Source organism: Macaca thibetana, chromosome 14 (assembly GCF_024542745.1).
Source record: "Macaca thibetana thibetana isolate TM-01 chromosome 14, ASM2454274v1, whole genome shotgun sequence".
Taxonomy (NCBI): Eukaryota; Metazoa; Chordata; class Mammalia; order Primates; family Cercopithecidae; genus Macaca; species Macaca thibetana.
In genome coordinates, this window is record NC_065591.1 from 65,168,451 (window position 1) to 65,194,987 (window position 26,537).

Here is a 26,537-nt window from a genome sequence, read left to right on the forward strand (position 1 = left end):
AACTGACATCCCCCTGGGAAAAAAATGAATAAAATCAGTGTAGTACCAAAACTCAGAGCCAGAAGCCTCTCCTCATACAGAAAAATCCTTAACTAATACACTGCAGCATTCAGATACATCAATAATTAAACATATTGAAAATTTAGGTTGATGTTCCACTTAGGAAAAATATCATCCACATCACTGAAATGCTGTAAACAGAATCAATTTTCAGGTAAGAGATAAACTAAATAAGCCTCCATAAAATTAAGCATTCTAGCCTGTGGAGGCAGGTCTCCCACTTGCCAGCCACCATCTGCACCTCTTTAAATGAAGATACATCAATGTGCTCACCTGAGAGACACCACTGGATTCATACACAATAATCACAAGATGCACTTGGAACTTCCCCTAAAAACGGACACACTTAACTGTTAGAAGGTAGAAAGAGGAATGAAAAAAAATCTATTTTAACTTCTATACATACTCCTAGAAGGCTTAAAACCAGGATTTCAACTTGAGTGCCATCATGAGGGAAGCTAGAGTTGTTACCTCTATCCCTATTCCTCAATCAGTTCTCCACACACTACCCTGTGTCCTAAGTTTTTCTAATCAAGGAGTCTCCCACTTCCTTGTTCTAGGGATCAAGACTAGACCAAGATCCAAACCTCAAGTCTAAGATCTTCTCTAAGTCCTCTGGGCCTGCCTCACAGTAGCACCTCACACCATTCTCACTTCCACTATGCAGTTACATTCACTCAATACTTTTATCTACCAAGAAAGTCATTCTGGCCTCTTTTCTTCTTGCTGTCCCCAATGACTACCATAATAAAACTCATCAAAATGTCTTTATATAGTTCAAGTGAAATTCTGAATTTCCCTCTTAAAATGGCAGTGAATTCTGGCAGGGCACAGTGGCTCACGCCTGTAATCCCAGCACTTTGGGAGGCCAAGACAAGAGGATTGCTAGAGGACAGGAGTTCAAAACCAGTCTGGGCAACATAGAAACCCTGTCTCTACAAAAAATTCAAGAATTAGTCAGGGGGCCGGGCGCGGTGGCTCAAGCCTGTAATCCCAGCACTTTGGGAGGCCGAGACGGGCAGATCACGAGATCAGGAGATCGAGACCATCCTGGCTAACACAATGAAACCCCGTCTCTACTAAAAATACAAAAAAATTAGCCGGGCGAGGTGGCGGGCGCCTGTAGTCCCAGCTACTCGGGAGGCTGAGGCAGGAGAATGGCGTAAACCCGGGAGGCGGAGCTTGCAGTGAGCCGAGATAGCGCCACTGCACTCCAGCCTGGGCGACAGAGCGAGACTCCGTCTCAAAAAAAAAAAAAAAAAAAGAATTAGTCAGGCATGGTGGTACATGCCTCTAATCCCAGCTACTCAGGATACTGAGGTGAGAGGATCACTTATGTCCAGGAGTTCTAGGCTGCAGTAAGCTATGAGCGGGACTCTGCACTTCAGCCTGGGTGAAAAAGCAAGATTCGTCTCAAAAAACCAAGGGGCAGGGGCAGGGGGCAGGGCATGGTGTTGCACACCTGTGGTCCTAGCTACTGAGGAGGTAAGGCAGGAGGATCACTAAGCTCAGGAGGTGGAGGCTACAGTGAGCCATGAGCCCACCACTGCACTCCAGCCTGGGTGACAGAGCAAGACCCTGTCTCAAAAAAAAAAAAAGGCAGTTAATTCTCTAAGCCCCACTTACCACTAATTATGAATGTCACATAATAGTTACTATCTCGCCTGGCATTTTTCCAATTTAAAAGGCATTTTCACATTCATTATCTCATTTGATCTTCACAACAATGGGAAGGTCAGCTATTATTATCTCTATCCCAAGTTTCAAACAGAGAAAGTCAGTTGTCCCATGAAACGTAGCTAGTAAACAGCAATGCTGGAGCTCCCACCAAGTTTGTATGATCACAAATCCAATGCCCTTTCCACATATGCACTCACTGTGGGTCACATATGACCCAGAGAGTGTAAAAAAATACATCATTTGTCTAACTGTCCCTTAAACGAATTACCCAGATGGAACACCTAGAGAAAAATAAGTTCTATTAGTTTAACAGTATCACATGAAAATATAACATAATGTTACTTGAAGTTGGCCATCTTTTTTTCTGAGATGGAGTTTTGCTCTTGTTGCCCAAGCTGGAGTGCGATGGCATGATCTTGGCTCACTGCAACCTCTGCCTTCTGGGTTCAAGCGATTCTCCTGCCTCAGCCTCCCAAGCAGCTGGGACTACAGGCGTGTGCCCCTACGCCTGGCTAATTTTTTTTTTTTTTTTTTTTTTTTTTTGTACTTTCAGTAGAGACAAGGTTTCACCATTTTGGCCAGGCTAGTCTGGAACTCCTGACCTTCAGTGACCTGCTCATCTCAGCCTCCCAAAGTGCTGGGATTACAGGTGTGGGCCACCGTGCCCAGCCAATGTTAGCCATCTTTCAATAAATCTTGAGGCTAATGATGAAAGCACCAAATTATCCCCTGATACTCTACTAGTAGTAGCATTAGTCAAAAAAGGAAACCAACATATTACTGAGTCCCTACCATGTTACAGGCATATACTAGACCCCACCATATACATTAACCCTAACATCCCTGTAAAGGGTGTATCATATCCCTATTTTGCAGATGAGCAACACAAGGCTCATACAAGAGTAAGGCTTATCCAATAATGGTCAAGAGGTTTATCCAAGATAACCCAATAAATGGCACTGCCAAGATTTTGAAACCCAAGTCTGAGGCTATTTCCAGTGACTATGCCATGCTTTGGAGCCTTTTAAAGAATTCTTAAAACAGGATTATGCCTAGAAGTCCTTTAATTTTGGTAAGATAATCAAAATACTCCATGGATGTTACTGCTGTAAAACAAAAGTAAATGACAGGAAGAATAATCAGATATATATATCTGATGATAGGTACTAATTCATGTATGATATATTTTTGAGCCAAATGGTGTCATATCTAATAGTCTAATAGAAACTTGAATGTATCTTCAGAATGTCTTACCCTATAATTGAAAACCTAGTATAAGCTTTGAATCTGGTAAACTGTCTTCCACTAATTAGCTGTCCCTTAATTTAGTTACTAAACTTGTCTTAACTTTTTACATAGGTAAAATGGGAACAATACCTACCTATGAGAATAATATCAGAGTTCTCATTAAGATTTAGAAATGGCTGGGTGTGGTGGCTCAAGCCTGTAATCCCAGCACTTTGGGAGGCTGAGGCAAGTGGATCACTTGAGGTCAGGAGTCTGAGACCAGCCTGGTCAATGTGGTGAAACCCCGTCTCCACTAAAATATAAAAATTAGCTGGGCATGGTGGCAGGAACCTATAATCCCAGCTACTTGGGAGGCTGAGGTAGGAGAATCGCTTGAACCTGGGAGGCGAAGGTTGCAGTGAACCGAAATCGTGCCACTGCACTCCAGCCTAATCGACAAGAGTCAAGCTGTGTCCCCAAAAAAAATTTAGACATAATGTAAGTAAAACACCTATGGCAATGTCTAGCATGTGTAGCTATTATCAGCCTCTGCCCTCTGTGGATATTCCCTGCCAAAACATGCACATGAAAATTTAAAACTCAAACATAGGATATTCCAAATATAAAGGGTTGTTTGGTATCATGGAAAATAAACATTCAGATGAATTAAATTTTCAATTTTCATCAAATATTTTGGTATTAGATAATTCTTTTAATCCCAGATAATCCAAACAAACCTGGATATTTGCCTTGAATCCCTAAGCAGAGTTTCTTCCCCGTTCAGAAGATCTTCCAGTTACCTAGTAACCACCTGCCAGCCCCAAACTAAAAAAAAACTCTCTCTGCTCTGGGCTAATTACCCAACCAGTGTGAACAATCTAAATCGAAGTGTAGAATAAAAGGAATTGTCAGCCAGAATGTTAGTGAAATTATCCACAACAGGAGACCTGAGAATCCAAATACCACTGGGCAGTTATTTCCATGAGAATGAAATCACAATTTATGAACCCTGCAAATTATACCATTATTAAAACAAACATCCCATTGAGGCTACAGCCATCAGATAAATGGTTTTATTGTCCCCATTGTTTCATCTACTGCAGCAAAGAGGTGAAAACTGAATGAGCAGTTACCAGAAGCAGTAATTTCTAGGAAATTACAATGCAGACCTCCATCTTAAAGCTCCCTTTGTGTTGGAGTGTACAGGATTTGGAAGGGAAGAGGGAAATGGGGAATCAACTGTTTCCTACATGCCCCCCAACTCAAAGATCCTAACAACTTTACAAGCAGAACTCACCAGTTTTCTCCACATTTTCCTATTTCTTTTCTTGCCCAGTAGTTCGATCCTGGGCTCACCCAGGAGGGAAGAATCTGAACTCAGCAAATCTGCTTTATTCACTAGGGAACTTTTAGACAATACTCCAACCCAAATAAACACAGAGAGACAAGAAAATGGCCCCTGGTTTCCCTGGCTCTCACAATACAAAGTATCTCTAGCTAGACAGAGCGATGAGAATTGATGAGAAAGTACAAAAGCAAAGCACAGGTTCCTCCCATTATTTAAAAAAAAAAAAAAAGACAAAAAAATTCCTTTGCAATAACTGCTAGCAACACAAACCTCAAACGACATTTACAGACTAGAATGGGAAACCTGAGACACTACCTAAGAGCTAACCTGTGCTGAACTGCATCACGGAATAGATAAGGCAAAAGTAATCCCTTCAGGAATAGTTCAACGAATCCACAAATCTACTAATTTTGGAAATGGAAAGAATGAAGCTAGCATCACTGGGCATCTGCTATATGCAAACTACTGTACACATATTATTTCTAATCCTCCCAACAACCCTCTGAGGTAGAACAGATATGCCTTATTAACAGGTGAGAATTTAAGGCTCAGAGAAATTAAATAACTTGTCCATGGTCACACAGCTACTTAACTAAGATCTGAATTAAAGTTTCTCTGACTTTAAAATGGAAGCAATTTTAACCTTGGGTTTTTGCCATTTTTTTCTATTAGTAGAGCCTAATTTAAAATACTTATATTAAAAACATGTAAGATATCAGATTTAAATGCTACCTGATCCTTTTACAAAGTTCTAACACTGTGAGGCAGTCATGGGAGGATGCAAATGAACTATAACCTCATCATACAATTCACTTTCAGAATTCTCCTTTGATCCTCTCAACAAACTTCTGAGGTATGACTCCACCACCACCACTTTACACTGAGAAAACTGAGGCTCAGAAAGATTTTATGATTTGCCCAAGGCAGAACAGGAACTAAAACCCAGAACTCTGACTACAAACTCACTGCTTATGCAGCTTGATCACAATGCCAGACTTAAACATAACGCATAAAGAGCTCAAAAATCTGCTGTGGAGATCTTTGCTTATTTTTGAAGAACATCTGTTCAAAATTAATAGCATGTGGAACACTGGGCATGAGGGAGGGAAGGTAGGAGCAACAGAAAGTCCCTTAGGGTCTTAAGCTGCCTAAATGTAAATTTTCCTGTTTCAAAAACACTGGAAGCCCATTCAGTGGAAGAGAACAGGAGCTCTAAGTGACAGAAATGCATTTCGGCACTCAACTCCTAAATGTACTCTAGACCACCAAGTGAAAGCTTGCTGGTAATACTGGCTTCCAGGGACTGAGGGCCTACTATGCATCAGACATTATGGTAGGCTCTTTATATACATTGTTCCTAATCTTCTCTGATGGTCCTTTGGGAAGATGGTAGAATCCCTGTTTCACAGATGATCAAACTACAGCTGAGAGGTGAACTGACTGAATCCTGATTGATCTGACCATTGTTCAATTTATAGTGATAGAAAAGCCGATAGGAGTTGCTTAAATGGGGGGATATAAGGAGAACAAGGAGGGAAAGATTTCAAAGGGGCACCAAGAAACTTTTGAGAGGTGACGGGTATGTTCACCATCTGCTTTGTGGTGATGGTGTCATGGGTGTATGTGTATGTCAAAACTTAGCAAACTGTACATAAAATTTGTATCACTTATTGTACGTCAATTTTACTTCAATGAAGCTGTTTAGGAGAAAATACACTCACACACACACACACACACACACACACAAAATTTTCTTTTGACTAACCACTGACTACCACCCCAGAATATCTGCCCTAAAACCATCTGATCACAGAGAGGCCAGGCCAAAGAGTTCTTTCTCTAACCAATTTAGCTTCAAGTTTATGTAAACAGTTAGTAAAACATCACTGAAAGTTTTAAATACCCCCAAATAACAAATTATTTCCAAGCACTCTACAGCATTTCAGAATACGTTTCCATACAAATGAAATGTTAATTATAAAATGTAGCCTAGTAAAATAATAAACAGTAAAGTCTTTGGCATCACACAAACCTGGATTGAATCCCATCCTTGCCTCTTACTATGAATCTAATCAAGTTTCTAAATCTGTATTCACCTTCTCATTTATAAAATGAAAGTGATAATAACAATGCTATCCATCTTAGTTCAGGCTGCTGTGTATGTAACAGAATACCACAAACATTTATTTTTCACAGGTCTGGAGGCTGGGAAGTCTAAGATCAAGGTTCTGGTAGATCTGCTATCTGGTGACAGACAGCTTCCTGGTTTGCAGATGGCCCTCTTCTCACTGTATCCTCACATCGTGGAAAGCAGAGAGAGAGGAAATAAGCTCTCTGGTGTCTCTTGTTGTAAGGACACTTATAGAGCTCCATCCTAATGACCTAATTACTTCCCAAAAATCCCACCCCAAACATCACACTGAGGATTAGGGTTTCAACATATGAATTTTGGTGGGATACACTCAGTCCACAGCACTACCATTTTCTGAAATCATACTACGTGCCAAACACTGAACTAAGCACTTCAGTTGCTTCCTAATAATTATGTAATATAAATACCATTATGTCTCCATCTAATGGATAGAGAAAATAAGTTACAGAAAGATTAAGTAACTATATAATATAAATGCCATTATTTCTCCACCTAATAGATGGAGAAAATAAGTTATAGAAAGATTAAGTAACTTTGAAGGTCACACAGCAAGTAAGTACAACAGCTGGGATTTAAACTTACCTTGCAAAATTATTGAGGAATAACTGGAAGAAGGTGGTAAAATATCATCAGTGTCAGTAAAGCATAAATAACAGAATTCCCCCTGCCCACCATTTAGAGCAAGTTTCTCTAAAGAAATCTAGTGTAATTAAACAGAAATTTGTTTAATATTCCATAAATTAAACATTTAACTGATGAAAGCTAGTGGTAAGCAATTTATCCAGTTTATTTCTAATTCACAGTCTATAAAGTAACTATTATTTTTCTCTTTTACTGATGGAGAAAATGAAACTCTGAAATGTTAAATAACCTTCAATGGTGGCACAGATATAAGTCTGCATCACTTGGATGCAAGCATAAGTCTTCTGACAGGAAATGTGGCTCTTTCTAGTTCAGCTTATTGCTATCCAAGCCCCTCAGAAGCAAACTCAATAATTTTTCAGATACCGTTCATTAGGTACCTTAAGCAGTATCTTGCATAATAGCACAGAATCAAAGTGTCATGGATCTGAACTTTAAAATATTTGCCCTGATACATGTTTACAGTGCTAGCACTTCATAAATGACATCTACACACTAATAAACTTAATCTTTTCCTCACTTATTTCTGCTTTAGGTCAGAAAATTGATGCTACAATCTGTCAAAATATAATTGTCAATGAATAAGTAAAAAACAAAAACCAGAAGAAGAGGTGAGAACGACCCCCAGACCAACTAAAGCCTGTGCTCTGCTGCATCCCACGCCCAGTGCCTACGTCCCACCACCCTTGCTGTCACCGCCACCATGCCCGAGAGAAAGGCTGAAGGGGATGCTAAAGGATATAAAGCCAACGTGAAGGAAGAACCACAGAGAAGATGAATGAGGTTGTCTGCTAAACCTGCTCCTCCAAAGCTAGAGCCCAGGCCTAAGAAGGCCCCTGCAAAGAAGGGAGAGAAGGTACCCAAAGGGAAAAAGGGAAAAGCTGAGGCTGGCCAGGAGGGGGATAACCCTGCAGAAAATGGAGATGCCAAAACAGACCAGGCACAGAAAGCTGAAGGTGCTGGAGATGCCAACCGAAGTGTGTGCATTTTTACTAACTGTGTACTTCTGGTGCCTGTACAGTTTGAAATACTATTTTTAATCAAGTTTTATAAAAATGCAGAATTTTGTTTTACTTTTTTAAGCTATGCTGTTAACACACAGAATATGTCATTGTTGTTTTGAGAGGAAGGGGCATATGTCACTAATAGAATGTCTCCGAAGCTGGACTGATGTGGGGAAAACACCTTTCCCTTCTAGTTTTGAGAGACTTCCTCTTGGCTCCCAGGAGCAGGGATTCCCTGACTTTGACACACATGGCCACCTTGGCACAAAAGCCTGTGGTATGGAAAAACAAATTTGTTTTTATGTCCTCTTCTCCCTTTCCACCTTTCAGCTAGACTTAACTCCCTTAAACCCAGACATCTGTTGGGACCTGACCCCTAATCATTGGTTACCAGTGTGTCAGGCAATCTGGACTTTCCAGTGATGCCACTGAGATGGCACCTGTCAAAAGAGCAGTGGTTCTGTTTCTAGATTGTGGATCTTCAGGTAAATTCTGTCACTTTCACTTCACTTCCTGAAAGTCAGGGTCGGCTCGTGAAAAGTTGTTAAACAACATGCTAAATGTGAAATGTCAACCGTCACTCTAAACTTTCCCTGTTCAGAGCACCAGATGAAGACTTCAATGGGATTTATAGTGGCTTTCTGATTTTTGGTAGTCCATTGAAGAAGGGAGTTTGAAAGTTGTTGTACACTGTTAACGATTGTCTGCCCATGTCCTGCCTGAAATGCTATGATTGTTTATGAAAAGTATCTTTAATACAGCTGGATACAGTTTGGCTTGGGGAAAAAAAACAGAATATAATACTTGTATACCATATTTAGGAGCTAAAAAACCGAATATTTGTATACCACATTTATGAGCTTCTTTCAAATGTATTAAATTTCAAAGGTGGATATAGATATGACTGTCCCCACTTTACATGGGAAAAAACTGAGATTTGCAGAGTACTTAAACAACCTGTCCAAGTCAGACAGCTTAGTAAGTGGCTGAGCTGGGGTTCAAATTCAGTTCTTCCAACTCCATGTACAGAATTGTCCACATATAAGACCTAGTCTTCTTTCAAAAATAAGCTCAGGTTACTCTTCCCCCAAGAACTCTTCCCTAAAAAAAGGTTTGCATACCCTCTCTCTGCTACTTATTTTATAACATCTATAACATTGAACTGTAACTTGGTTTTTCTTTTTCTTTTTTTTTTTTTTAGATGGAGTCTCCCTCTATTGCCCAGGATGGAGTGCAGTGGCACAATCTCGGCTCACTGCACCCTCTGCCTCCTGGGTTCAAGCGATTATCCTGCCTCAGCCTCCCGAGTAGCTGGGACTACAGGCATGTGCCACTATGCCCAGCTAATTTTTGTATTTTTAGTAGAGACAAGGTTTCACCATGTTGGCCAAGATGGTCTCAAACTCCTGACCTTGTGATCCACCCGCCTCGGCCTCCCAAAGTGCTGGGATCACAGGCATGAGCCACCGCACCCAGTCAACTTATTTGTTTATATCTTATCTGTTGCACCTGGGAGCTCCTTGAAGACAGCAACTACACCTAACTCATCTCCGTGTATCATCAAAACCAACCTAACACAGAGGCTGATATCCATGTTGACTAAAACAATGCATAGAGGCATAAGTGATTATTTTTGCTTGCTACAAAGACTTTAATCAGCAAAATATTTTGGAGAATCATAATTAAAATTGCCTGCCAGACTCATGCCTGTAATTCCAGCACTTTGGGAGGCCAAGGTGGGTGGATCACGAGGTCAGGAGATCGAGACCATTCTGGCTAATACAGTGAAACCCCATCTCTACTAAAAATACAAAAAAAAATTAGCCAGGCATGGTGGCACATGCCTGTAGTCCCAGCTACTCGGGAGGCTGAGGCAGAAGAATGGCATGAACCTGGGAAGCGGAGCTTGCAATGAGTCGAGATTGCGTCACTGCACTACAGCCTGGGCAACAGAGCGAAACTCTGTCTCAAAAAAAAAAAAAAAAAAAAAAAAAATTGCCTGCCAGAAACTACTGATGGCTTAATAAGGCAGTTATTAAAAACCCACATTTCCTAAAGTCTCAATCTTTCCACCATCAAACAGTTAAGTCTTATATTTCAGTTGTAAAAATCAAATGCACAAGCATTTGATACAATTTGGTTTTATAGCATTCGTTTTACATTATCTATAAATTAAAACTGACCAAAGGTTAATAAAGAGGAAACTTGGAAGCAGAAAAAAGAACTCTAGACTAAGAGTCAGAAAAGCAATCATAAGGTCCCAGTTTCTCCATTTACCAATGCGATCTTCATTCATTCCAGGTGAAATTCCAGGGACCTGTCATAAATCAAGTTCTTTCTGAGTCTCTTTGTGTCTACTCTGTACACAGCTCCACTGACCCAGCCATGGGCAAAGAGTAAAGGAAAGCTACATGAGAGTGGGCTGAAGTAGAGTAGAGATAACACAAGGGGCAGGGAGCAAGGGGCAACAACAATGATAGAAGATACTCTAACTCAGCCCAGGCCAGGTGTAATGGCTCATGCTATAGTCCCAGCACCTTGGGAGGCAAAGGAGGGCGGATCACGAGGTCAGGAGATCAAGACCATCCTGGCTAAAACAATGGAACCCCGTCTCTAGTAAAAATACAAAAATTAGCTGGGCATGGTGGCGCACGCCTATAATCCCAGCTACTCAGGAGGCTGAGGCAGGAGAATTGCTTGAACCCGGGAGGCGGAGGATGCAGTGAGCCAAGATCACACCACTGCATTCAAGCCTGGGCGACAGAGCAAGACTCTGTCTCAAAAAAAACAAAACTCAGCCCAGAGCAACATGGAGTAACTGACTCATCGGGAAATTACAGCTGTTAATAGGCCAGTTTGAAATGATGAATTCACCTGACATGTCTTTACTGATGCCTATTCTGTACAAGGTCCCAAGATGGGCTCTGAGAATAAAAGGATGATCAGATACAACTCCTGTCCACTGCAAGTGGAAGAGACCAACAAATAAATGGATAACCACAGTCAGAGTAACCCAATTCCAACCTAGGAAATCATGGAAAACCTTCTGGAAAAGGTTATCTCCTAGGCTGAGTCTTAAAGGCTAAATCAGAGTAGACCAATTAACAGTAACAAAGAGATATCTAGGCCAAGAGAATAGCACGTCCAAAGACAGTGAGAAAAGAGGCACTGCACATCTGAAGAACTACAGGCACAGTACAATGCAAACTTCACGAGTACTGGAGGTAAAATGTGCAAGCCAGGAGGAGAAACAATAAATGACAATGGTCAGGAAGTTGGGGAGAGGATCCTGAACTACCTCAGATACCATACTGGGAAACCTGGACCTCAACTCAAAGGTTTTAAGTCAAGAGTTTCATACTAACTCCTACCTAGGAGACAGTGTCCCTACAGTGACACTTGGTTGAAGGGCAGGCTTTCAGACGTGCTCATTTTAAAGGGTGTTGGTTTTTCCCTTCATAATTATACAGCCTGATCAAAATGTAAATAAACACAGAAAAATATTTTTAAAAACACTCTTTTGCTTCTGGGGTAGGGTATTTATGGAGAAACACTGTACCTCCTCAATGATGATTGATCTAGTTAGAAAAAATTTAGAAAGGGGTGTTTTTACATTCACTGACTTCTTTATTGAGACACTGTCTTACTCTGTCACCCAGGCTGGAGTGCAATGGTGTGATCAGTGCTCCCTGCGGTCTCAACCTCCTGAGCCCAAGCGATCCTCCCACCTCAGCCTCCCAAGTAGCTGGGACCACAGGCATGTGCCATCACTCCCAGCTAATTTATTTTTATTTTATTGTAGAGATGGAGTCTCCCTATGTTGCCCAGGCTGGTATCAAACTCCTAGGCCCAAGTGATCCTCCTGCCTTGGCTTCCAGAAGTGCTGGTATCACAGGTGTGAGCCACCATGGCTGGCCCACTGACTTTTTTTTTTTTTTTTTTTTTTTTTTGAGACGGAGTCTCGCTCTGTCACCCAGGCTGGAGTGCAGTGGTGAGATCTCAGCTCACTGCAAGCTTCACCTCCCGGGTTCACACCATTCTCCCGCCTCAGCCTCTGGAATAGCTGGGACTACAGGCACCCGCCACCACACCCAGCTAATTTTGCTTTTGTATTGTTAGTAGAGACGGGATTTCACCGTGTTAGCCAGGATGGTCTCGATCTCCTGACCTCATGATCCAACAGCCTCAGCCTCCCAAAGTGCTGGGATTACAGGCGTGAGCCACTGTGCCTGGTCCACTGACATTTTTAATTGAGAAAGAACTATCAACCTCAGTGAACTCTCCAGAACAATCCAATCTGTTTCAACCAAACACCACAAAGTTTAAAAAGATGATAGAGTCCGAGCACTTTGGGAGACCAAGACAGCAGAGGATTGCTTGAGGCCAGGAGTTCAAGACCAGCCTGGGCAACATAACAAGACTCCATCTCTACAAAAAAAAAGAAAAGAACGATGGAGAGTCAAAGGTCATACCATACCTCCATTGGTTCACCAAGAAATCCAAGCAAATAGCCAGTTTGGTCTCTGTTGCCAAGAAGAGACCAAGTAGGCTACAACCAGAAAATCGGTCCCAAAATACAAAAACCAATAAAGTCAGCACTTAATTTCTCTAATAAAGGTGTTTTAATAGACAAAACATTATTCCTTCTTCATATACTGAAAGTCACAGTAAATTCTATACTTCCACTCTAGAAAGATAACATTAATAACAGCTACCATTTATTGAGTAATTATTATTTGCCAAGCACTGTAGTAAGTTCTCTATGAATTATCTCATTCAATCCTCACAACTACATAGGAATTATGTACTATTATTACTACACTTCCCTTTTAAAGGTTACAAAAATGAAACACAGAAAAGTGCAGTAACATACCCAAGGTCTCATAGCTATTAATGGGATGATCTCTTTAGAAATACATACTGCATCTACTTTGTTCTGGCTTACTCTCTTAATAGCTATGGGAAAATTCATCCCATTAAATTTCTTAGACTACTAAATATCCAAATTATTTAAATAGTTTTACATTTATCATCAAGATTATGTAGATTATGTATCATCAAGATTATCAAGATTGACCCTGGCCAGGCGTAGTGGCTCACGCCTATAACTCCAGCACTTTGGGAGGCCAAGGCAGGTAGATCACCTGAGATCAGGAGTTTAAGACCAGCCTGACCAACATGGTGAAACCCCATCACTACTAAAAATACAAAAATTACCTGAGCATGGTGGTGCGTGCCTGTAATCCCAGCTACTAGGGAGGCTGACTCAGGAGAATCACTGGAACCCAGGAGGCAGAGGCTGCAGTGAGCCAAGATCATGCCACTGCACTCCAGCCTGGGTGACAAAGTGAGACTCTGTCTCAAAAGAAAACAAAAAAACAAAAAAAGGAGATTGACCCTTTCCCTATAGCAACAAACCATGACCAGATACTAGTGTACAAAATCACTGCATAACTCTATACTCTGTAGTACCAACATGCACATTAGCTCAGAGTGGGTGAGTTACACCCTGCTCTGTGAAAACTGGTTCACTCACTTAGCACTGTTCTCAATTACTCCACAGAAATGTACTAAGCCCCTGCTAGGTTCCAAGTATCAAGGATATACAAATAATCAGTGAGACACTGTCTCTGGAAGGCAGTATGTCACATAGGAAAAAGCACTCATAGGTTTTGGAGGCAGAAAAGACTGGGGATTAAATCCCACCCTAGTCACTGATGGGCCTGCATAGGCTCAACATCTCTGAGCCTCTGTTTTCTTACACATAAAATAATTATGACCACCACAGCAGGGCGCAATGACATACACCTGTAGTCCCAGCCATGCAGGAAGCTGAGGCAGGATGATCACTTGAGTCCAGGAGTTCAAGACCAGCCTGGGCAATAGCAAGACTCCATCTCAAAAAAAATAAAAAATCATCATCATCATTTTTTTAAATGTCTAAAACTAAAAAATATGGCCACATACACACAGAAAAATTATCAGGTTTAAGTAAGATAATAAGGCCTAGCACAATGTCGGTACACAATGAATGTTATTTCCTACCCCCAGAACAAAGGTTCCAGGCTATACAGGGGTGTTAACTGGAAGATAAAACAATGTTTAGCACTATGACTTATCTAGACTACTTCTTTCTCCATTCTCCTCTGTCCAATCATAGTGAAAAACCGAAGTCATTATACAAGATTATTTGCCTACGACTTCATCTGTACCTTTGTCTTTTTCTATTGTAAATGTACCAGGCTAAGGGTAGGGAGACCTAATATACCTCAAAAATCACTCTTATGCATAGCTATGGATAGTTCTCTAAAAGCCACTTCACACCCTTCCTTAACCACAACGTGGAGAAAAGTAAGCACCAAGCCCAATTAATTTTCTAACATCCTGACAAAGTTGTGAAACTGTTCAATTCTAAAGGTTTTTTATTATACTAAGGCAAAGAAAAAATTGCATTCACATTGGCTTTCAAAACAGTATTTTTAGTAAAGGTTTGACAACATCAGCTATTCCCCCAATAAGAAATAAGTAAAGCGTCGGCCGGGCGCGGTGGCTCAAGCCTGTAATCCCAGCACTTTGGGAGGCCGAGGCGGGTGGATCACGAGGTCAGGAGATCGAGACCATCCTGGCTAACATGGTGAAACCCCGTCTCTACTAAAAATACAAAAAACTAGCCGGGCGTGGTGGCGGGCGCCTGTAGTCCCAGCTACTTGGGAGGCTGAGGCCGGAGAATGGCGTGAACCTGGGAGGCGGAGCTTGCAGTGAGCCGAGATCGCACCACTGCACTCCAGCCTGGGTGACACAGCGCGAGACTCCGTCTCAAAAAAAAAAAAAAAAAAAAAAAAAAAAAAAAAAAGAAATAAGTAAAGCCTAGAAACATAATCATATCAACAAATAAAAATATATCATCCTATACTGAATCAAGGCAGTGACACCAAACTGTAATAGTGTCATTGCATTCTTCACGGACATGTTTAAAAAAAAAAAAAACTTAAGTTTCAGTTTCATTAAAGAATGTTCTTGCTGGACGCAATGGCTCACACCTATAATCCCAGCATTTTGGGAGGCCGTGGGTGAATCACGTGAAGTCAGGAGTTCGAGACCAGCCTGGCCAACGTGGCAAAAACCCCATTTCTACTAAAAATACAAAAATTAGCCAGGCATGGTTTCAGGCACCTGTAATCCCAGCTACTTGGGTGGCTGAGGCAGGAGAATAGCTTGAACTCAGGAGGCAGAGGTTGCAGTGAGCCCAGATTGCACCATTGCACTCCAGCTGGGGTGACAAAGTGAGATTCCGTCTAAAAAAAAAAAAAAAAAAGTCCTTGAAGTCGTAAAAACTATTAATTATAGCCAGGCACAGTGGTGCAGAGCTGTAGTCCCAGCTACTGGAGAAGCTGAGGCAGGAGGAGCACTTGATGCCAGGAGTTCAAGACCAGCCTGGGCAACACAGCAAAACTCCATCTCAAAAAAAAAGTATTAATTTTACTAAATCTTAATCCTAATTATACATCTGTTTCATATTGTGTGAAGAAATGGAAAAATGGAATGTACACATAAAGCGTTCCTTTTTTATTTATTTATTTATTTTTTTTGAGATGGAGTCTAGCTCTGTCGCCCAGGCTGGAGGACAGTGGCGCAATCTCGGATCACTGCAACCTCTGCCTCCCCAGTTCAAGAGATTCTGCTGCCTCAGCCTCCTGAGTAGCTGGGATTACAGGTGTAAGCCACCACGCCCAGCTAATTTTTGTATTTTTAGTAGAGAAGGGGTTTCACCATGTTAGCCAGGCTAGTCTCAAACTCTTGACCTCAGGAGATCCAACTGCCTTGGCCTCCCAAAGTGCTGGGATTACATCGTGAGCCACCGCACCCAGCCTCACACAAAGCATTTCTGCTGCATATTAAGGTACAAGAATTGTCTCAAAGAAAAGCACTAAAGCACTTGTGCAATTGAGTTGCAAGCTGTACTAGCTGCTTCTTTTCATAAACACCATTTTTACTTGAAAAAAACGACTGGCAGAAAAATTATGATTATTCAGACTTGGATGTCTGGCAGACAATTTTTTGAAAATGAACAATGTGAGACTGTCACTTCAACGAAAACAACTATCAGTATTGGTTGCCAATGATAAAATTTGAGCTTTCAAGTGAAAATTAGAAAAGACTTGTCTGATGAGATGAGTGGTGATATTAACAAATGTGGGTTCTTAAACATTATACAATTCAGATCTGCACATGGCCAGGCGCGGTGGCCCACATGTGTAATTCCAGCACTTTGGGAGGCTGAGGCAGGGGGACCACTTGCGCCCAGGAGTTGGGGACCAGCCTGGGCAACACAGTGAAATCCCATCTCTACGAAAAAATACAAAAATTAGCAGGACACGGTGGCCTGCACCAGAAGTCTCAGCTACTCGGGAAGCTGAGGTGGCAGGATTACATGATCACGTGAGCCCAGGAAGTTGAGGCCAAAGTGAGTCGTGAATGCACCACTGCACTCCAGTGTGAAACCTGGTCTCAAAAAAGAAGCTCCACATAACTCAGTAATATAGATTGAATTGCCTCCCCCCAAAATTCATAAATTGAAGCCCTTTTCCTCAATGTGATAGTATCTGGAAATGGATCCTTTGGGAGATAATTAGGTTTAGATGATTTATAATTAGGTTTAGATGAGGTCATGAGGGTGGGGCTGCCATGATGGGATTAGTGCCTTTAAAAAGAGACACCAGAGAGCTTGCCTGTTCACTCGCACTTATTCTCTCTCTCTCTCCTCCCTCTCCAATCCACCATGTGAGGAAACATCGAGAAGGTGGCCATCTAGATGCCAGTAAGAGAGCCCTAACTAAAAACTGACCATGCTGGAACAATGATCTTGGACTTCTTTCTAGCCTGCAGCACTGAGAGAAAATAAATTTTTGTTGTTTAAACCACCCAGTCTATGGCATTTTGTTATGGCAGCCTGAGCAGACTAAGATACTCAATGAACCAATATTTTCCAACTGACCAATGCATAATGCTACAAAAATTATGCATGGATAAAAGATCTATTTAAAGTACATAACAGACCAATGGTTTTTCTTGGAGAAATAAGCAAATTAAAAAATAATAAAGAAAAAAACAGACCAATGGATTTTAATGTAACAGAGCATGAAAGCTCAGTGATATGGTTCAGACTGTACACGGCAATGAACCTTAACAAACTACCAATTGTCAAGTTTTGGTGTAACACGGGTGTCCAACCTTTTGGCTTCCCTGGGTTACACTGGAAGAAAAATTGACTTGGGCCTCACATAAAACACACCAACACTAACAATAGCTGATAAGCTTAAAAAAAAAAAGAAAAGAAAAGGAAAGGAAAAAAAGTGTGTATAATTTTCATGATATCCACCACAGATAAGCAAAAAAGTTCTCACATTCAAAGGGCTGGACATGACTGGTGTAGTATCAAAGAGGAATATCCACAATTACATAAAAACATTCCTCCTTCTGGCTGGGTGCGGTGGCTCACAGCTGTAATCCCAGCACTTTGGGAGGCCTAGATGGGTGGATCATGAGGTCACGAGTTCGAGACCAGCCTGGGCAAGATGGTGAAACCCACCCCCTACTATAAATACAAAAATTAGCCGGGCGTGGTGGTGCATGCCTATAGTCCCAGCTACTTGGGAGGTTCAGGCAGGAGAATCGCTTGAACTCAGCAGGCGGAGGCTGCGGTGAGCTGAGATCGTGCCATTGCACTCCAGCCTAGGCAACAAGAGCAAAACTCTCTTAAAAGAAAAAAAAAAAAAAAAATCCCTCCTTTTTCCAATTACCTATCTATGCAGGACTGAATTTTCTTTATATTCCATGCAAAACAACAAACTGCAACAGATTGAATGCAGAGGCAGATTCAATAAGATACCAGAGATTTTTAAAAATGTAAAATATTATTCTAATTTTTTTCATTTAGAATAATATACTTATTTTCATTAGAATATGCTAACACAGCTGAGGGCAGTAGCTCACACCTGTAATCCCAGTACTTTGGGAGGCTGAGGCAGAAAAATTGCTTGAGCCTAGGAGTTCGAGACTAGCCAGGGCAACAGAGCAAGATCCTGTCTCTACAAAAAAATTTTAAAATAACCAGGCATAGTGGCACATGCCTGTAGTCCCAGCTACTTAGGAGGCTGAGGTTGAAGGGTCGCTTCAGCCTAGTAGGTCAAGACTGCAGTGAGCCATGACTGCGCTACTGCAAGCAAAAGTTCTTTGGAGTCGTCAATAAATATGAATATGAAGACACCAAAATGTTTGAGAACTGTTGTTACATAGCAATAAGCAAGAACACACTATACCTACATACGAGAACATAAATGAATCTCACAAGTATGTTATATAGGAAAAGCCAGTCATACCTATGAAATGTCATAAACAGGTGAAAATAATCTACAGTACTGGAAGTTGTTGGTTTCCTTGGAGGAGGGGATAATGTCCCTTTCTTGATCCGAATGCTGGTTATACATTTTGTGCATTTTTTTCTATGTACCTAAATATAATTTATTTTTAATTTATTTTTTTTTTTTTTTTTTTTTTTTTTTTGAGGCAGAGTCTCGCTCTGTCGCCCAGGCTGGAGTGCAGTGGCGCGATCTCGGCTCACTGCAAGCTCCGCCTCCCGGGTTCCCGCCATTCTCCTGCCTCAGCCTCCCGAGTAGCTGGGACTACAGGCGCCCGCCACCTCGCCCGGCTAGTTTTTTTTTTTTTGTATTTTTTTAGTAGAGACGGGGTTTCACCGTGTTTGCCAGGATGGTCTCGATCTCCTGACCTCGTGATCCGCCCGTCTCGGCCTCCCAAAGTGCTGGGATTACAGGCTTGAGCCACCGCGCCCGGCCTTTATTTTTAATTTATATTTTCTATATAAATATACACACATCTGCCTTATGTTCACCTACAGAAGTTTTGTTCACACTGGTCCAGAGTAGAACTGACACATGTCTTTTTTTTTAAACAGATCCTCAGGTGATTCTAAAGAGTAGCCAGATACTACCCTAAGAAGGTTGAAGACTACTGATTTAGGCTGGGCGCAGGCTCATGCCTGTAATCCCAGCACTTTGGGAAGCCGAGGCAGGCAGATCATCTGAGGTCAGGGGTTCGAGACCAGCCTGGCCAACATGGTGAAATCCCATCTCTATCAAAAATACAAACAATTAGCCAGGCATGGTGGCACGCGCCTGTGGTCCTAGCTACTCAAGAGGATAAGGCAGGAGAATCGCTTGAACCTGGGAGGAAGAGGGGTTGCAGTGAGCGGAGATCGCACCACTGCACTCCAGGCTGGGAGACAAAGCGAGACTCTGTCTCAAAAAAAAAAAAAAAAAAAAGGAAGAAGACTACTGATTTAACAGCTTAAAACCAGGAAGATTTATATGCAGTACAACAAAAAGAACAATGGCTCTGGAGCCAGGCAGATCAGGTTTTTAAATATGAGTTTTTCTTCTCTTACTAGCTATGTAAATAAATGCAAACTAGTTGAATCATTATATGCCTCAGTTGCTTCCATTTCTTCTTCTGTGAAATGGTCACAATTCCTTATACAGTAGAAATGTGAGGATTAAATTCTATCTATAAGGAAAAGAAAGCACCCAGAATACTGCCTGCCATAGACACTCAAATGTTAGGTACCTTTTGTCTTTCCCTACTAATTCCCTACTTGTCTTAAGGCCTAAGACAAATTACCCTTTTGAATCTTTTTATTCATTTATTTATTGAAACATAGTCTTGCCCATGCTAGAGAGCAGTGGTGTGACCATAGCTCACTGTAGCCTCAAATTCCTGGGCTCAAGTGATCCTCCCACCTCAGCCTCCAAAATAGCTAGGAACACAGGTGCATGCCACCACATCCAGCTAGAGACTGGATCTCACTATGTTGGTCAGATTGGTCTTGAACTCCTGGGCTCAAGCGATCCTTCCACCTTGGCCTCCCAACGTGCTGGGATTACAGGTGTGAGCCACTGAACCCAGCTACCCTCTTAGAGTCTTAATTTCTTCATCCTTAAAATGAAAACAATGCCACATGACCAACCTAAGAACTATATATCAAATAAAATAGTGCCATTATACTTGCATAAGTATAAGTAGCATAGCTATTATTTACTGATAGAGACATTTGCTATCAACACAAAAGAAAAGATAGAGGAAGACATATTAGAAAACTAAAATACTTAGAAAAATTATAAAACAGAGGCTAGAAAAGAAATACAAGTTAGCAGAAATCATCAAGCTTGAGGGACATGATCAGAAGGCAAATCAAGATCATAATCTCAAGTCAGCCAGGGATTGAAGTTTACTGTGAAAAATATATCATCTCAGGGTTCCTTCAAAACGTCTATATCTAAGAAAAAGCACAATCTGTATCATCATAAAATAGGCATACTCTGAAAGGACCCAGACACCTGCCTAAACGGCAGGAGGAGGAGTTGTGCTGGAACTTTATAAACTGAGGTTTCCTCAAGTGTCTTCATACAGAAAATAATGGCTCATTTAATAAAATGTTAAACTTTCAGATAAACATAATTTGACAAAAAAATTCTATACCATTGTTTTCAACACTAAAGATATGCATAACTGTCCAAGGAACTAAATTTAACAAAATAAAGCAAGAAATATGAACTTGGTTTAGTCTCTTTGCTCTTCAATATTTTACAACTTTGAGTTGATTTCTGTTAACATACCAGGGGTCAGCAAGCTATGGCCCGCCCATGGCCTATTTTTGTATGGCCTATGAGTTTTTACTTTCTTAAAACCACGTAAAAGGAGGAGAAAGAGAAGGGGAGGGAGAAGAAAGACTGGGGAGAAGCAAGAGGAGGGGCTTGGGGAAGGAGAAGAACAGGGAGGGAGACGGGGAGACAAAAGGGAAGGGGAGTGGAAGGGAGGAGAAAGAACAACAAGAGGCCATATGTGGCACAAAATATTTTCTACAAAAAGCATTTGTCAGCCAGGCATGGTGCCACATGCCTGCATTTGTAAGCACTTTGGGAGGCCAAGGCAGGAGGATCACTTGACCAGGACAACATAATGAGACCTTGTCTCTACAAAAAAACAAACACAAAAAAAGTGTTACTGGGTAATGGGACTAAAAACAATACTTTTGCTTCTTTCTACTTTTTGTAATTTTTAGTTTCTATCATGAGCATACATTATTTAATGGTGGAAGAAATAAAGCTTTTTTAAAAGTTAAAAAATAAGAATAAATAAGAATAAAGCAAGTCAATATTTATCCTATAATTCTATTTATAAAAAGTTGCAAAGGTAAAAAATATATGGTTTAGGGATATGCACATATTTGGTAAAAGTATGAAGAAAAGCAAAGAAATGATTCACATAAAATTTAGCAAACTGTTTACCTCTGAGGGAGAGAGAAGGTAGGAGACTCAATCAAGTAGGACCTCACAAGAGGCTTTAAAGGTACTAGAAATCTCCTTTTTGTTAAGCTGGGTAGCAAGTAGAAAAGTCTTCAATTTGTTATTCTTTAAGTTGTGGGTTTATGTTAAATATACTTTTATACATATGACATATTTTACAATTTAAAAAAAGATATAAATGGGGTTGACAAATTAGAATTTGGGGGCTGTAACCCAGACTTTTCCACTGACTTGTGTAACCTTAAACAAGTCATATAACCTCTCAAAGCATAATTTTTCTTCTTATTTCATTAATGAGGAAGCTAACAGCTAACATCTGTTTAGGAGTTTGGTATTTAAAGAACTGTTTAAACTTCCCAGACTGTACACATGCAAAAATGCATGAGATCATAATACAAAATAATACCTCATTAATATATACCACAATACCAAGAACTCATTGGTAGGGCCTACAAGGCTATTCATTCTAGCCTCTGCCAATCTTTCTAACAATAAAGGCAACAACTAATATTTTTTTAATGTGTACTAAAAAACATACTGTGTTAAATGCTTTCCATTGCCGGGCGCGGTGGCTCAAGCCTGTAATCCCAGCACTTTGGGAGGCCGAGACGGGCGGATCACGAGGTCAGGAGATCAAGACCATCCGGGCTAACACGGTAAAACCCCGTCTCAACTAAAAATACAAAAAATTAGCCGGGCATGGTGGCGGGCGCCTGTAGTCCCAGCTACTCGGGAGGCTGAGGCAGGAGAATGGCGTAAACCCGGGAGGCAGAGCTTGCAGTGAGCTGAGATCCGGCCACTGCACTCCAGCCTGGGTGACAGAGCGAGACTCCGTCTCAAAAAAAAAAAAAAAAAATGCTTTCCATTGATTATCTTATTTAATCCTCAAAACAATCCTATGATATTAATTCTATTATCCCCACTTTACAGATGAGCCCATTGTGCCCAATGTCACACAGCTAATAGTTAAGTGGTAGGCAGACTTCAAAACCCACATTTAACCATAGCATTCATTTTGCCTCATTTTTCTCACCATATTTAATTTGTCTGTCTTTCCCATGACACTAAAAGCTCCTTGACAACTACTTTCTGTTCATTTTTATTTCCCCGGCACTTAGCAGACATTCATTAAATAAATAGTGAACAGATATTTCATATATGTACAGTGTTTTCAGGACATGAACTGGTTTGTTCTCCTTGACAGCCTTGTAAAGTACGAAAGTTTGATTGTGTGACAGGGTCTCACTCTGTAACCCAGACTGGAGTGCAGAGAAGCATGATCATGGCTCACTGCAGCCTTGACCTCCCTGGCTCAAGCAATCCTCCCACCTCCCCCCTGAGTATCTGGGATTACAGGTGTAGGCTACCACACCCAGCTAATTTTTTTTTTTTTTTTTTTTTTTTGTAGAGACGGGTCTCCCTATGTTGCCCTCACCAGTCTCGAACTCCTAGGCTCAAGCAATCCGCCCAGCTCAGCCTCCCAAAGTCTGGGATCATGGGCGTGAACCACTGTGCCTGGCCAGTTTTTTTGGTTTCTGAGGTTTTTTTGTGTATTTTTACCTTTTTAACCAAATTTAAGTGTACAATTCAATGGTATTAATTATGTTCACAATGTTATGCGGCCATTACCACTAAATATGAAAGGGTTTTTTTTTGTTTTGTTTTTTTCAAGACAGAGTTTCACTCTTGTTGCCCAGGCTGGAGTACAATGGCGTGATCATGGCTCACTGCCCACCTCCCCAGTTCTAGCAATTCTCCTGCCTCAGCCTCCCGAGTAGCTGGGATTACAGGCACCTACTATGCCTGGCTAATTTTTGTATTTTCAGTAGAGATGGGTTTCACCATGTTGGCCAGGCTGGTCTCGAACTCCTGACCTCAAGTGATCTGCCCACCTCAGCCTCCCAAAGTGCTGGCAGCCAGCACTTTGGTCAGCACTTTGGTGATAAAAATCAAGGTTTTTAATGACTTGATTGAAATCACTCAGCTTTCAAGTAGTAGAACTGGGATTTGAATCCAGGACTCAACTCCTAAACTCACAGGCTATTCATTCCACCAAGGCTTCTGTCTACCAATACCTCCATCTGCTCTCTTCTCACCAAGATATCTGGAGGATCAAATGAGGTAAAGATACAAAAACACATTACTACTACACAAGTGACCATGGCTGTGGAAAAAAAAATCCACCAACACATTTCTTCCAGGCAATTACTTTTCATGTTGGGCTCTCAAAAGCTAGGGCTTTAATATAAACATCCCGCCTCTAGACCAAGCCCACAGATGTGCAAAAACAATGTCTAGACCCCAGAGTAAAGTTATGAGGGAAATGCTTGCATTAGATTACAGTCTCATTGAATTACAGGTAACTGCTCAAACCTGATTTCTATTATAATACAGAAAGCTTCCTCATTACAAAACACTTTCAATTCAAAGGATAAGTCCAACTTTCCATCATTCTGCCCATTTTGGAGCTAAAAAAAAAAAAAGATTCTAAATGGTATTTTTATATGCTCAATTGTGAAAGCCAAGGAAAATGGTTTGTTTGCAAGTTAAACTCTGCAGCTTAAACAAAAATAAAAAGAATTATTTCAATCCCAATGGTGCCAATTTTATCTACTTTACATCCCTCCTCATTTTTTTTCAGTCTGAGCTCTAATCAACAGCCACTTTATGTTTAACATATTATAACAGTTAATGCAATTAGGTCCAGAAAACTGTTTCTCTAATGATGTTCCCTCCATTTACACTCCTGCGTACCTTCCATTATCACCATTCTGCCCTAAGAATGAGCATATCACTAAGGTTTAAATCAAATTTCTGATGAATAGATGGAGATATTGTTTCTGTAGTTAATACAATGTACCTACATCAACATCATTCTCTAAAAAATAAAATAAAAATGACTCAATATGCTTTATTTATTCACATCTGACAGAATTCTGATCACCTGAATTCCTTTGGAAGAAAATTCAATCTTTAGAAATAGAGTCCAATTATTTTCAATCTTATAAATGTCAAAAGACAATCATATGAAAAACTCCATCAGTACCAAACCATCTCACCAATGAATATTTATGACATTTCCATATTTCCTGTCTTCTCTCTGTTTACATAAAGCAGTGGTGCCAAGACTCATCTCAGGATTATTAGCCTGCAATACAATGATGGGCCTAATTGCCTTGCAAACCAGGACACTAACAAATGGCGTCTTCAAGCAATCAATTTAAAAAGGGGATAAAAAAGACCCAAGCTCTTTTTGCCTATGTGCATGTTGCCTACCTACAAAATAAATTCAGTCTCATATTTTTCAGGCTTACTCATTAGTTCTCAAGCAAGAAATGCACCCTTAACTATCTCAAGCTCATCAAATCTATTTAAATTTCAAATTCCAGGTATAGTTTTTAAATGCACCAGGAGGAGAGGGGAAAGGAAAAGGCAGAAATATTATATAGAAAGATATCTATTACATTCCAGTTTATCTTCTCCCACCTTTAGTTTGGAAGTATGCTCCTTTTCCCCCAACTTACTTTTTATGATATACAAATAACAGAAGACACCCTCCCCTCCTTAATTCTACCTTAACTAAATCCCCTTTCAACTTTACCCTTTGGGCTGACTTGACTTCCAAATTATACTAATATAAATAAAACAAACAAAAAGATCAACCGAACAGATTAAAATGGCCCCTAAGAATGAGATGCTCTCTTCTGTGTCCCCTGCAAAGTCCCCTCTAACAGGCTTACTGCCTCTCCCCCAACCACAGCCACCAAGGCTGTCCATTTAAGTATTCCAACCCTTAACCCTCATGTGTCTCTTGGAGGCCATCCCAATTCTTCATCTCCAAAATAATCCAACCCATTTCCACCCCCTTCTCCGGCACAGCTCACTGTCCCTCTCCATCCTCTCTGCCCCATCCATACCAACAACTCCAGGTCTCCCATTCCTTAAATTTCCCCTGTGCCACCTCACCATCAGCAACCACCTCCCCAGGCCTACCAGCTCATCTCCGAAAGTCCTTCTCCAAAACTCCCTCTGCCACCTTGGCCAAGGGACATTTTCTTCAAGATACCATCCCCCAACTTTGCTCACCCCTGCCGCTATCCTTTCAATGAATGCAGCCCAGTGATGTTTTATGTGCCCTCTGCCTTGACCCTGGAACCAAGGAGCCACCATGCCCTTTCCAGTGATTGTAAGATCACCCTAAATCCAACCCACTGTGCCCCACACTCTATTTCCATCCCTGTCCTCCCATTTCGGGCCTGACTTCCAATGTGACCCCTTCCTGCCAGCTCACCATCACACTCCCCTCACTGAATGTTTCACCTCCACCAACTCCTATTCCAACCTCCATCAGCCCACCCCAGGAAACCCCCAAATTGCACTCCTCTGCTCTATCCTAACCCATGCTATTCCGTAAGTCTCCACAAATTCCACCAGCCCCAGATGACAAACACCCACTTCAAGCTCAGGTCTCAACCCATGCCAAGCCCCTCACCCCCAACTCCTGCCACCTCCATCATCCTGCCCCAGGTCTACCCCAAATTCCACCCTCCTGAATTAACACTCCGCAGGGTCCTGTCCAGCCCTGTACATGCCACTCACTCTCCGTTGAAATCATTCCCCTACCCCTCACCCCAGCTCAGATCCCAAGCTGTCAACTGCTCCAGGCCAAACCCAAATCACCACCCTCATTCAGTCCCCTCCCCCATTAAAAGCCATCCCACCCTAGTCTCATCTTCCACCTCGCCCCAAGACCATCCCGAATTCCAACCTGGCGCCCCCACCCCACTCTCCTGTCCCAGGTTGTGTTATTCTCCATCAAAAGTCCTCCTCCCTGGTCGCCCGCCCCCCAACCTGCTTGGGTCCCACCCTCACCCCACCCCCAGCCAGCGCCTGGACAAGTCTCCCCCACCAGCCCGCCGTTCCATCGCGACCTGAACCCCCTCCCCACCACCTGCACGGGGGCTCCGCAGCCCCCACTCTCATTCTCGCCAGCGCCACCGGCCCAGGCTCAGGACCAGCGGACCGGGTGGCGGGGGGAGTCTCCT

The 26,537-nt window shown here is 41.6% G+C and overlaps 3 protein-coding genes and 1 pseudogene across 7 annotated transcripts in view; 3 read left to right on the forward strand and 1 right to left on the reverse strand.

Annotated features, from left to right (window-relative positions):
- The window catches only part of PLEKHB1 (pleckstrin homology domain containing B1), a 367,567-nt gene that overhangs the window by 273,800 nt on the left and 67,230 nt on the right, over window positions 1-26,537 (forward strand). The gene's annotated exons all lie outside the window — the stretch shown is intronic.
- The window catches only part of MRPL48 (mitochondrial ribosomal protein L48), a 525,613-nt gene that overhangs the window by 206,326 nt on the left and 292,750 nt on the right, over window positions 1-26,537 (forward strand). The window lies entirely within an intron of this gene.
- FAM168A (family with sequence similarity 168 member A) overlaps window positions 1-26,537 on the reverse strand; it is a 206,280-nt gene that overhangs the window by 179,190 nt on the left and 553 nt on the right. The window contains exon 1 of one of the 4 annotated variants that reach the window (XM_050756426.1): window positions 23,530-26,037. The exons of the other annotated variants lie outside the window; for them this stretch is intronic. The gene's annotated coding sequence lies outside the window, so the exon portion shown is untranslated. Of the gene's footprint in view, window positions 1-23,529; window positions 26,038-26,537 lie in introns of those variants that run through there. 4 annotated transcript variants of the gene reach the window in all.
- LOC126936494 (non-histone chromosomal protein HMG-17-like) lies at window positions 7,813-26,427 on the forward strand (annotated as a pseudogene).